We start from the raw sequence: 10,166 nt of genomic DNA, 5'->3' as shown, positions 1-10,166 counted from the left end.
TTGTGCCCGCCTCCCTTTTTACGGAGGGGAAAGAGAGCCGATTTGTAATTATGCCTTGGGTGGGGGGCGCAGGGAGCGAGAAAAAGTTTCAGCCGGCAAGGCAATGCCTCTCCCCGCCACTCCCCACCCCGCGGTCATCACTGTGCCACTAACAGCTTTGGTGCCACTCGGAGCCCTTCCCCTGTCCCCTCCTCTTCCTTCTGCAGGCTTGCTCTGGCTGGCGAAGGCACAGTTAAATTCCAGCACCTTCTTCACATACCCCCAAACTACTACACGCTATTACTACGCTGCCCTCCCTTTCGCTTTGCCTCCCCTGTTACCCCAGCCTCTCTGGAGCCCGGCAGCGCCCCTGGAAGAGGTTTGCCGGAAGAGGGATAACAGGCGCCGAACTCCATCAAGGCTTGGGGCTTTCTGCGTCCTGCGCAGTTTCTCTGCTCCAGGCACAAACACGGCCCGAGAGCCGGCGCCTTGCAGACACACACGGATCCACGCATACAGTAGAGCTGTCTCGGTCCACATTCTTGCACACCGCCCCCTTCTTCCCCACGAGCTCCCGGAGTCGCTGAGCCCGGCGAGTGACAGGCAATTCCTGCCAACCCGCGACGGGGAGGGCAGGGAGGAGCGGCGCGCGGGGCCAACTGCGGCGCGTCTTCCGGCGCCCGTGGAGGCGGCGAGGGTGGGATGCGGGGCGGAGCCCGAGTTTAGGAAGAGGAGGGGATGGCTGTCATCAATGAAGTCATATTCATAATCTAGTCCTCTCTCCCTCCGTTTCTGTACTCTGGGTGACTCAGAGAGGGAAGAGATTCAGCCAGCACACTCCTCGCGAGCAAGGTAAATATAACTTACAACTCCTTTCTCCTCTTTCTCCTCCCTCCGGCCTCCCGGCTGCAGCCGCCGCACAAACCCCTCCGGCACCGCGCCGCCTTCTCTGAGGATTATTCATTATTATCCTAATTATTATTTATTGTGCATGCACGGAGACCAAAACAAACAGGCGGGCCAACCGCCACAACAACAAAAAAGCCCGCCTCCTCCTCGCGGGCCTCAGGTGGAATGCTCTAACGACAGCACCGGGCGGCGGTGGAAGAAACGGGAAAGTTTCAACTGAACCTTGCTGTTCTAATAATAACAGTAGTAATTACTACTTCAAGGCGGCAAGGGTTGGGGGGAATTCCCAACAAACCATAGCCTTGACCCTGGGTAGGCAGTCAGCGATGCGCTGCCAACTCAAGGTTGCAACACACACACTCGGCAAGGTTGCAATACAGCCCCCCCCCCCCCCCTTAAAAGCCATAGGGGGGAGGGGGGAGGTGAGGGGGGAGGCAGGAGGATAGGGGAGGAGGATGGAAACGCGACAGTTCATCCCGAGGAGTCCTCCTCGGAAGAGTTGGAAGTGGAGCGGGAGAGGAAGGCAAGGAGCCCGGGCTGGCAGCAGGGCGCCAACGAACGCGGCTGTAACCCGCTTCCCGGGGACTTGTTTAAAGGGCTCCGGCTGTGGAGACCGGAGCGGATCGCAGCGGGAGAAGCCTGAGCTGGTGGGCGGAGGAGGCGACTGCCACTGCAGCGGGGCCGGTGCGTGCGGCATCGGAGGTGTCACCTCCACTTTGCGCGTTCTCTCGGGCGAGAATGGGAATGGTGACCAGTAGGCAGGCCTTTAGAGAAAGGGGCTGCCCTGGGGCTGAGCCCGAGGCTCTGAGGGCGTCCTGGCGGCCGCGCGGGCTTGGGTGTTGAAGTTCGGGGTGTTCGGCCCGGGCCTCTCTGATGGGAAGGAGGGAGTGAGGGACGATGCACAGAAGGAGGAGGTCGGAGGTGCCAGTCCGGCACAGTTACCCTGCTCTCCTCCTCCCCGGATTTGTTTTGTTTTGCTTTGCGTCTTCCCCTAGCTTGAGCCGCGGGCGTAGGGCGCCCCAAATCGTCTGGGTGCTAGGGGCGCGGGAGAACCACGGTGGCTGCGGGCCGGGAGGCCATGATCCGGATAATCCTCTCTGTCACAAACAGGACCCGCGCGCACCCGGGCAGCGGCTGTGGCGTTCGCTGGATAAGGGGAAGGGCTTCAGGGGATGGCGGGGATAGGGTGGGAATGGGGGGCGAGGGCCCGAGGCGGGGAGACCAGGTGGGAGCCCCCTCCCAACGATGACACGCACTCCTTCTTTCTCGTTCCCTGCTTTCGAGTTGCTTTATTCCCATCCCAACCTGGCTCACCCCTTCCTCTACTCTCCCCTCCATCCCGCTGTCTTCCCTCCTCCCGTTTGCGTTGCAAAACACGGCCATGCCTTCCGCAAAGGTGTCGCGATGCACTTCCCTAAATAACCGGTCCGGCGCTCCAGCCCCTAGGCTCCCTCCGGCTGCGGGGCGCACACGGAGCCCAATGCCCCCGGGTGCCCCGTACCAGGCCTCGCACCCTGGGCGCAGTTGCACGGCGAGCGGCCGGGGGCAGCAGTGCAGGATCCAGAAGACACCAGCGCTCTGGTCTGGGCACTCGGGCCGGTTTCCGGTACACGCGGGGAAATCGCCTCCTGCCAGTGTCTGCGCGCTCGCCCCTACCCCCGCCGCCTGGATTGCATTATTATTTTTATCCGGGTTGCAGTTTGCGGCGGATCCTGGTGAGCGCGGGGTTGGCTGGACTGCTGGGGGATGGGGGGGTGGGGATGGAGGGAAGTTGGACGCGGATCAGGCAGGAAAAAAAGTTTGGCAGGGCGGTTAAGTAGGGTGGGGGGGTAGGAGGGGGCGGCGAGCTCCCGCGGCTCGCATCTCTGCGCCCTCGGGGCCAGCGCGAGTGTGTCTGCGCGTGAGTGTGAGTGTGTGTTGCGCGCGCCGGGGCCAGTGCGTCGGGAGCAGGGGCGCGGGCAGCTTGCCCGTGCCCTCCCCCGGAGCCCCTGGAAGACAAGGCTAGGTTTGGTGGCGGCAGCTGGTTGGGATGGCGTGTGCGTGTGTCTGTGAGTGTGAGTGTGCGCGCGCGAGCGGCAGAGAATCAGGAAGTCACAGCAACGAAGCGCACAGACATGTTTGATCGCCGTGACATGACGCGCGCGAGGGAGGAAGCGGCGGCGGGGGCCGGGCGGCGGGCTCCGGCGCGGGCCTAGGGCTCCGGCAGGGACACTCGTTTCGGGTGGCCGGCGGTACAGCCACTACAGGCTCGGCGAGCCCCGCTCCTCTTTTTGTTCCGCGTCCTCCAGGTAAGAAGCCTTTGCCGCCTCCGCCGGCTGTGCAGAGCTTTCCAGCACTTTCCCTGCTGGCTCCCTCAGGTCTCCCGGCTCGTTTTTCCTGCAAAGTCAGGCAGGAGGGGGGAAAACCGGCTCCTTGCCCTCCTATCGATAGCGTGGAAAACTTTCCAGCGGGAGGTATCGTGAGGGAGAAGGAGAAGGCCTTGTTGGCTGCTGTCGCTTGTCAGTTTTCTCCTGCGGGTCGGGAGAGTGGAGTCGCAGCGCCCTGGGGCTGTTGCATATTCAAACTTCGGGCCTAAACGTGCCTCTAACTCTTGCAGGATTTACTCCAGCAATAAATAAGTATTCAGAGTCATCCACTTGGTCTTGCTAAGCGTTTGGATTTTTTAAGAGAAGGAGACTGGCTCGGAAGTCGAGGGAACTGGGGGTGTTGTGCAGAATCATTCCTTCTTTAATGTCTGCACCGGCTGTTATGTAATTTTAGTAGCACATGGGTGCAAAGCCCATTCTGGGCTTCTCCCCTCCTTTGTTTATATAACTTTTGGGAGAGTTTTGCAAGGTTGTTGCTTTTTTCCCTCCTCCCTAACCTAATGGAGGTTGGTGCTTTCGAAAAAGCAAAGCGACCCGGTTTAGTATTTGATGGAGGGTCATCATTGTCATTATGTAGGCTGTATTCTCAAGCGTGTGTAGTGTTAGAACATAAGACATTAAGGATACACGTTTATCTACTGCATTGAGTGATTATTTTTAACGTCTGTGCTTATCAATAGCAGAGGTAAATTTTAAACTTCCATTTCAAAGGACTTATTTACATACACCTGGTTGTGCCATGCTTATAGGGACAGTATGCTTGTGTGAGCAGAAATATTATTGTTTGCATGTTGAGAAGTAAATTCCTGTCCAACCACTAAGACTCAGAAAACCTCGGAGAGTTGTACTAAAATAAAAGCCATGCCCAGTGTGTGTATGTCTACTTACATATGTACATTCGGTTGTTTTCCGTAATGTTTTCCATCATTTATTTGGGGGATAACTACCGGAGGCTTGTTTGCCAACAGTAGACTTGGTAGACTTCCAGCCTACTGTTAGCACACTGGTGAAGTGTTAAGAGGTGTGGCTGGTTCGAATTCAAGTTGGTGCATTGTTATGCAAATTGAGCACACTTTTAGGAATCTAATTGCCCTTTTCTTCTCCTGGACTTTTTTTTTTTTTTTTTTTAAGCTCCCTGGCAACTCAAATGTTGGCTCCTGGAAAGGAGAGATTTGGAGATACCTATTAGCTACAAAAGATATTGAAGTGGACTGAGGGGAAAAAAAAAAAAAACCAACAAACTTGTAGTCTGAAGTCGGCTCTCTCCTTGAGGCATTAAAGAGAGATACTATATTGGTAAAGAACATTGTAAAATAAAATAGGAGTTTGGGGTATCAGAATCCTTGAAGAATTGGCAGAGGTGAGGGAGTGCTTCCTTCAATGCAGCCTTTCTCTTATGAGTTACATCCCAGCTTTGGGAGTAGCTGCACTGTGGTGTTTCACAGAAAATATTCACCGCAAGAGTGTGTTCAAAGCAGCCTTAGATCTTTCCTTTTGTTCGTTTTTAAAGCGGTTTTTGAGCATTTCTCGTCAAGTTTCTTGAAAGGTGCTTTGACCAACACCTGAGGCTTGGAATTGAGAAAAAAAAAGTGCCTATGTTTGAGTTATATTGTTAATGCTTGAATTCTGTTTAAAATATTTTTGACGGTATAACTAGAAGACTTTGACAAATAACACTTTTTTCCTTTAATTTTAAAATAAGTCAGTTTACAGACCAGTGTAAAAGCACATCCCCTTATTTTTTAGGAGATAATTGGAATACCCCTTATATTACTGTAATATTTTGGCATTTCATTTTAAAGGTTTATTATGTATTGGAGCAAGACCATAAAAGAGAAAACTTTCATAAATTATAAAAGTGATGCTGTTCTCCAGTGTTTTCATGTTTTTTCCTCCCCCTTTAGAAGTCTTCCTTTGTAAACAGGGCTTTGTTTGTCAAACTTTCCTAGGTCAGCAGCTTTTTGATATTCCATAAGACATCTTGACATGCTGCCATGAGAACAAATGAATTATCACAAACATAATGCTAAGGAGTGTTTCCCAGCACTAGATTATTGAGGGTGTGTTAGTAGGACCTGATTAAACCACCAGTTTTGAGTCTCAAGGTTTCTGGTCAAGATGGTTTTAAGGGAAGTAATGGACAGTTTGTTGCTTAACATGAGTGCCCTTAGAAAGCTCTCTGTTAATGAGTCACATTTCTCCGGTACTTCTGGTGAACAGATGAGAAAATTTCCTTAATGTAAAAAGCCACGTTTGGGAGCTACTTCTGATTTTTCTTTTGGTCAGGTTTTTTTTTTTTTTTTTTTTTTTAATGGAAAAAAACTCTTCCTAATTGTTCCATTTCCTTAAATGTGTTCTGATTGTTTTTGTCCAATATAGGATGCTGACTTTTCTGTCATCTTTGGAAGAGTTTGTTTTATGGAAATTTAATCTCTAGCCAGTTAGTAAAGTCATGGATCATTCCATAAGTAGTTGGTAATAAAAAGTACAGATGGTGGTAAGTTATATGGTAGAGCATTTAGGAAGGTCTGGGGTGTTTATTTTTTCTACATAGAAAATTGTGACTCTATATTTACTAGGAAACATAGTCTAAAACTTAGTTTTGCCCGAGTCATTATGAAAGATAGCATATTTATTTGCCTAAGATATATCTTATCTATCACTAATTAAATGGAATGTAGCAGTCTGGGTTCGGAAAACTTTACCACTTTATTACTGTTTATTATGACTTCATTTTTTCTTATATTAATTAGCACTTTCCCTAAAGTATTCAGGATATATTAGAGAGGGCCTTTAAGTAATAGCAGTTTTAAAGATATAGTCAAGGATACTTGCATAATTATACTTTAGCAAAACATATAGAGCTGACAAAATTTAGGAGCTAAATAGCTAGATCTTTTGAATGTTGGGTATAAAACAGTTATGAGTCAACTCATTAATTTGCTCATCTGGAATGATGTTTTAGATCTGGAATACAGGATTTTTGGCTGAATGTTGACATAAGTGGTACCCTTTCAGACTTCTGGATTCATATAATGTATTATATATATGGATATATAATGTATTAATAACATATTATTATGTAACTGAAGCCTACTATGAATTATGATGTTTTATTAGATATATAAGACTTTGAGAACATTCAGACAGTTTTTATCAGGCTATATGCCTCTATGATTTAAAATCTTTAAAAATATAGCAATCTTCTATTGTAGTTTTAGGTATATAAGCATCAACTTAAGCATCAGTCTTATATCAACTTATCATCTACCTCTATACAAACACTAGTGTTTTAGAAACTTCAGAAACTGACCTAATTTAAATATGGCCTTTTGTAAATCAAATGAAATCCACAGAAGTTGAAATAAATTTAAAATTTAAAAACCATTAAATATAATTATAATCTCCCCCCTTGTCCCTTTTTAACTGAATTCAGAATCTGGGAGTTAAAGGTACTTAAACAGAGAAAATACCTCTGACCAAACAGGATTGGGATATTGTTGGTTTATAGGTTAATAGTAGTCCAAGGGAAATCCTATATCAGTTTGTATTTAGCTTGTGTTTTTCTTGTTTAGGATGATTGTACATTTCCTAACCTACTTGATACATATTTCTGGTTTTTACCATCCCACTGGGAGTTAAGTCATCAAACTTATAAGTCCAATATCCATGAGGAAAATCCTCTCCCATCTTCCCCCTGATGCTTTTCAACTGGGCATTTAATAGCTTTGAAAATATTTACAACTCTTTTATAGTTTGCTGTTGAGCTGTATTCCTACATGTTCTAAAATGCTATTAAGCGAAGTCTGTAATTCGGAAAAAAAAATAAATGGCCTACAGTTGAGAATTTGTGTGTTTTAAAGACTGTACCTGAATATGTAAACATATGAATAGCAGATGGTAAACTGTACAGGCTGCATGATACAAGGAGTGATCAGGGTGAGCTCTCTTGGGTCCATGGCATAGATAAGGCCTTAGAGATGAGGTAGGATTGCTGCTGCTGTTGGAGGGCATGGGTGGGGTGGTGGATTGTGATCTTCTGAGATCAGAAGAGAAGACCTGAGATCACAGGGTCTGAGCATGAAGAATCTGTTGGAAGACTAAACCAATTTTGACCTGGTTGCCCAGGGCAAGAGGTTCCAGTGGGGTAGAATTTTCAAAAGATAAAGTTGGAAGTGGTAGAAAGACTTGACTTCCAGACTAAAGCATAAATATTTTATCCAGTGGGTATTGCAGGCTTGTCTCTCCAAAGTTTTGACCAAGAGAATTCATGAACAAAAATTATTTTAGATTAATCTGGCAGGTTGTGGATGCATTTCCAGGGTTGGAATTAAAGCCTTTAGAAGGATCCTTGGGATAAAGTACACTTTTTATATGATAGCTCATCAGAGATCTTCGTATGTAATATTTTATTTGAGTCATATCAAAATCGAGGTTGTAGACAGCCATTATTATGCTTATTTTGTAGATGAAGAACTTGAAGCTCAGAAGTAAAATAAACTACATGGTGATTTTTTTAAATGGCATGTTAACATCATAAATGACCATTATCCATTTCTTCCTGAATATTTGTTGCTACTATGAAAGTCAGAGCAAGTGGGGCATATCAACACTCATCACGCAACCAGGGTTTGTTCAGCATATAATGTTCAAGTTTTAGTGCTAAGTCACAGTGTGCCATCTCAACCTGAAAAGTTTTTAAAGTATATATTTCAGACTCTTTTTAGATGTTTAAAGTATAAATAAAATTATATTAGCAGACAGAAGGAAGTTGCTAGCTTTAATTCTTACCAGCATCCCAAATGAGGTTGCTTTGAAAAGGGGGCTAATAGAACTTAGGAGAAACACGGACACTAAGTACGTTGCAGAGCGTCATGCTTCAATACTAGGTTTCGTTGGTTTGGTTTGTTTGGTTAGGTTTTGACCCATTGCCTAGCAGTCTGGGTTCAACTGAATTTTAGAAGCGATAGTTATCCATGGTGACCTTTATATCTGCCAAAGGAAGTGAGTCCTAGGTTACAGGGATGCTCTCTGCTGAGGTGCATTTTTTGTTGAGGGGTTTTCTAGTACTTTGGGTTTTCTCATGAACACGATTTTTAAAGGAATTTTTCCTTTGTGGAAACATTGGCCGTCCTCACTGAGGAGGTCATCAAATTGTATCGCAGGTAAACTCTTGGAAGACGACAACTCATGGTATCTCCAGGGTGATAATGTTAAGAGCCAGGTTCCTGTGAGGCTGTGCCTGGGAATCGTGGGGCACTAATTAGCCACTGCAGAGTTTGTTGTTACCTTCTGTCTTGCACAGAGCTGCCTCTCAGCCTTTGCCAGGTCTAACTCTGGGCAAGGACGGTCCCAAGGCAGTTTATTTAAAGTGAAGGCAGCAGCTTACATCCTGATTTGTTCCTTGACTGAATGATGAAGAGTTCACAGAAGCCCAACAAACAGGGCCAACTTTTTATCCAACCCTTTTTTAAAACACATTCGACTTTGAATGGTAAACTGACATGAATAACCACAAGAAAAAAATGTTTTCCATGCTTTTCTGGAGTTTTGGTCCCGCAATGTATAATGTTAACTCTAAGCCCAGTGTGGTTTTTATCTGTGGCACAAATCATATTGTGCACTATTTAAAGATGGATGTCTTAGGCCAAGAAGTATGAGGGCTTTGGTAAAGTTTCATCACCTATCCAGACAACTTGGCCTCTGAAAAGGAAACTTCTGGTAGATATATTTCCTTTATCTTCCTTGCTACTCTCCTTACCCAATTCTCTGCTCCCCCATTAAAAATAGCAGTGCTTATCTTGCAGTTCTAGAGATGTTGCTACTTCTTGTCGGGGAATTATCAATTCATTTATAGAGAAAGCTACATAGAAGGCAAGAAGCTCTTCGTGTTAGGAGAGAAGTTCTGAATCAGCAAACAGGCATAAAAAGAACTCTTTAAAAAAGAAAAAAGAAAAAGAAAAAAAAAAAAAAACCTCTTAACTATCTCCTAAGCCTTGTTCTCCAGTCACTGCCAGATAACTTTAAAAATGCTGTTATTCTTAGAGATGTGAATTAGGCCTAATTTTTAGTTCTAATATTCTACCTTTGACCTGTACCTTGAAGTCTTTCTATAAATCCAGCAGTGACAAAAATCTGCTGGAGATCCAAGACTTCCCATCTTCCTTACACCCTTTGGTGAAAAGTTCTTTAAGAAGTGTTGTCTAGTCAAGGTGCTGGTGCTTCCTCAAACTCCTTCTGTGGCTAGAAAACAAAAGTTTCTAGGAAATTATTTATTTATTTTTATTTCAAGGTCTGGCTGAAAGGCCACCTTCTCCATGAAGACTTCCCTAACTCTCTTTTCCTTCTTCCATGCTCCAGGCTAGAAGTAATTTCTTCTACCCTGTGGCTACATTGGACACTTTAGCTATACCCCTTCTTGTCTTGCAGGAGCTTCATTTTCTCTGTCTCTCTGTCTCTATCTGTCTCTCTCTCTCTCTCTCTCTCTCTCTCTCTAAGTGGATATTAAACTATGTAATTTTTACTTTGGTTAATGGAATGATTTGCATAGTTATAGCCTAAAAATGTTTAAAAGTCAAATGTTAGAGAAATATTTTTCTTTCCTATAACACATTGTAAATTCTGACATTGCTCGCTGTCTTTCTCTCTCTCTCTCTCTCTCTCTCTTGTTCTCTCTCTCCCTCACTGCTTTTTATGAACAAGTCCTGTTTCCCTGTCAGATTTGCAGAGTCTTGGGGTAAGCCCTCTGGCCATTCCTGCATTCCTTATGTCCCGTGGAAAGTCAGTACAGTTGGGAATAGATAAGTAAAGTGGTGCCCCTGGATGTTCGATGAAACACTGCTGACCTCTTTAGTTCATGACATCGTCTCCACTTTATATTCTCTCTAGGGCTTCTCTCTACTTCTCTTTCCC

General features: G+C 45.8%; 1 protein-coding gene across 4 annotated transcripts in view; it reads left to right on the top strand.

Annotated features, from left to right (window-relative positions):
- The first annotated feature begins 700 nt into the window (after nucleotides 1–700).
- Nucleotides 701–10,166, top strand: part of SMARCA2 (SWI/SNF related, matrix associated, actin dependent regulator of chromatin, subfamily a, member 2) — a 158,000-nt gene continuing 148,534 nt past the window's right edge. Inside the window, exon 1 of one of the 4 annotated variants that reach the window (XM_006918394.3) lies at nucleotides 701–831. The gene's annotated coding sequence lies outside the window, so the exon portion shown is untranslated. Of the gene's footprint in view, nucleotides 832–1,387; nucleotides 1,573–2,584; nucleotides 2,604–2,820; nucleotides 3,177–10,166 lie in introns of those variants that run through there. The other 3 variants (XM_015594549.2, XM_025051448.1, XM_015594548.2) reach the window with 3 other exon arrangements.

This window comes from Pteropus alecto, unplaced genomic scaffold (assembly GCF_000325575.1).
Source record: "Pteropus alecto unplaced genomic scaffold, ASM32557v1 scaffold95, whole genome shotgun sequence".
Classification (NCBI taxonomy): Eukaryota; Metazoa; Chordata; class Mammalia; order Chiroptera; family Pteropodidae; genus Pteropus; species Pteropus alecto.
The sequence above is the reverse complement of the archived record's forward strand: the minus strand, read 5'-3'. Positions and strand labels throughout refer to the sequence as shown.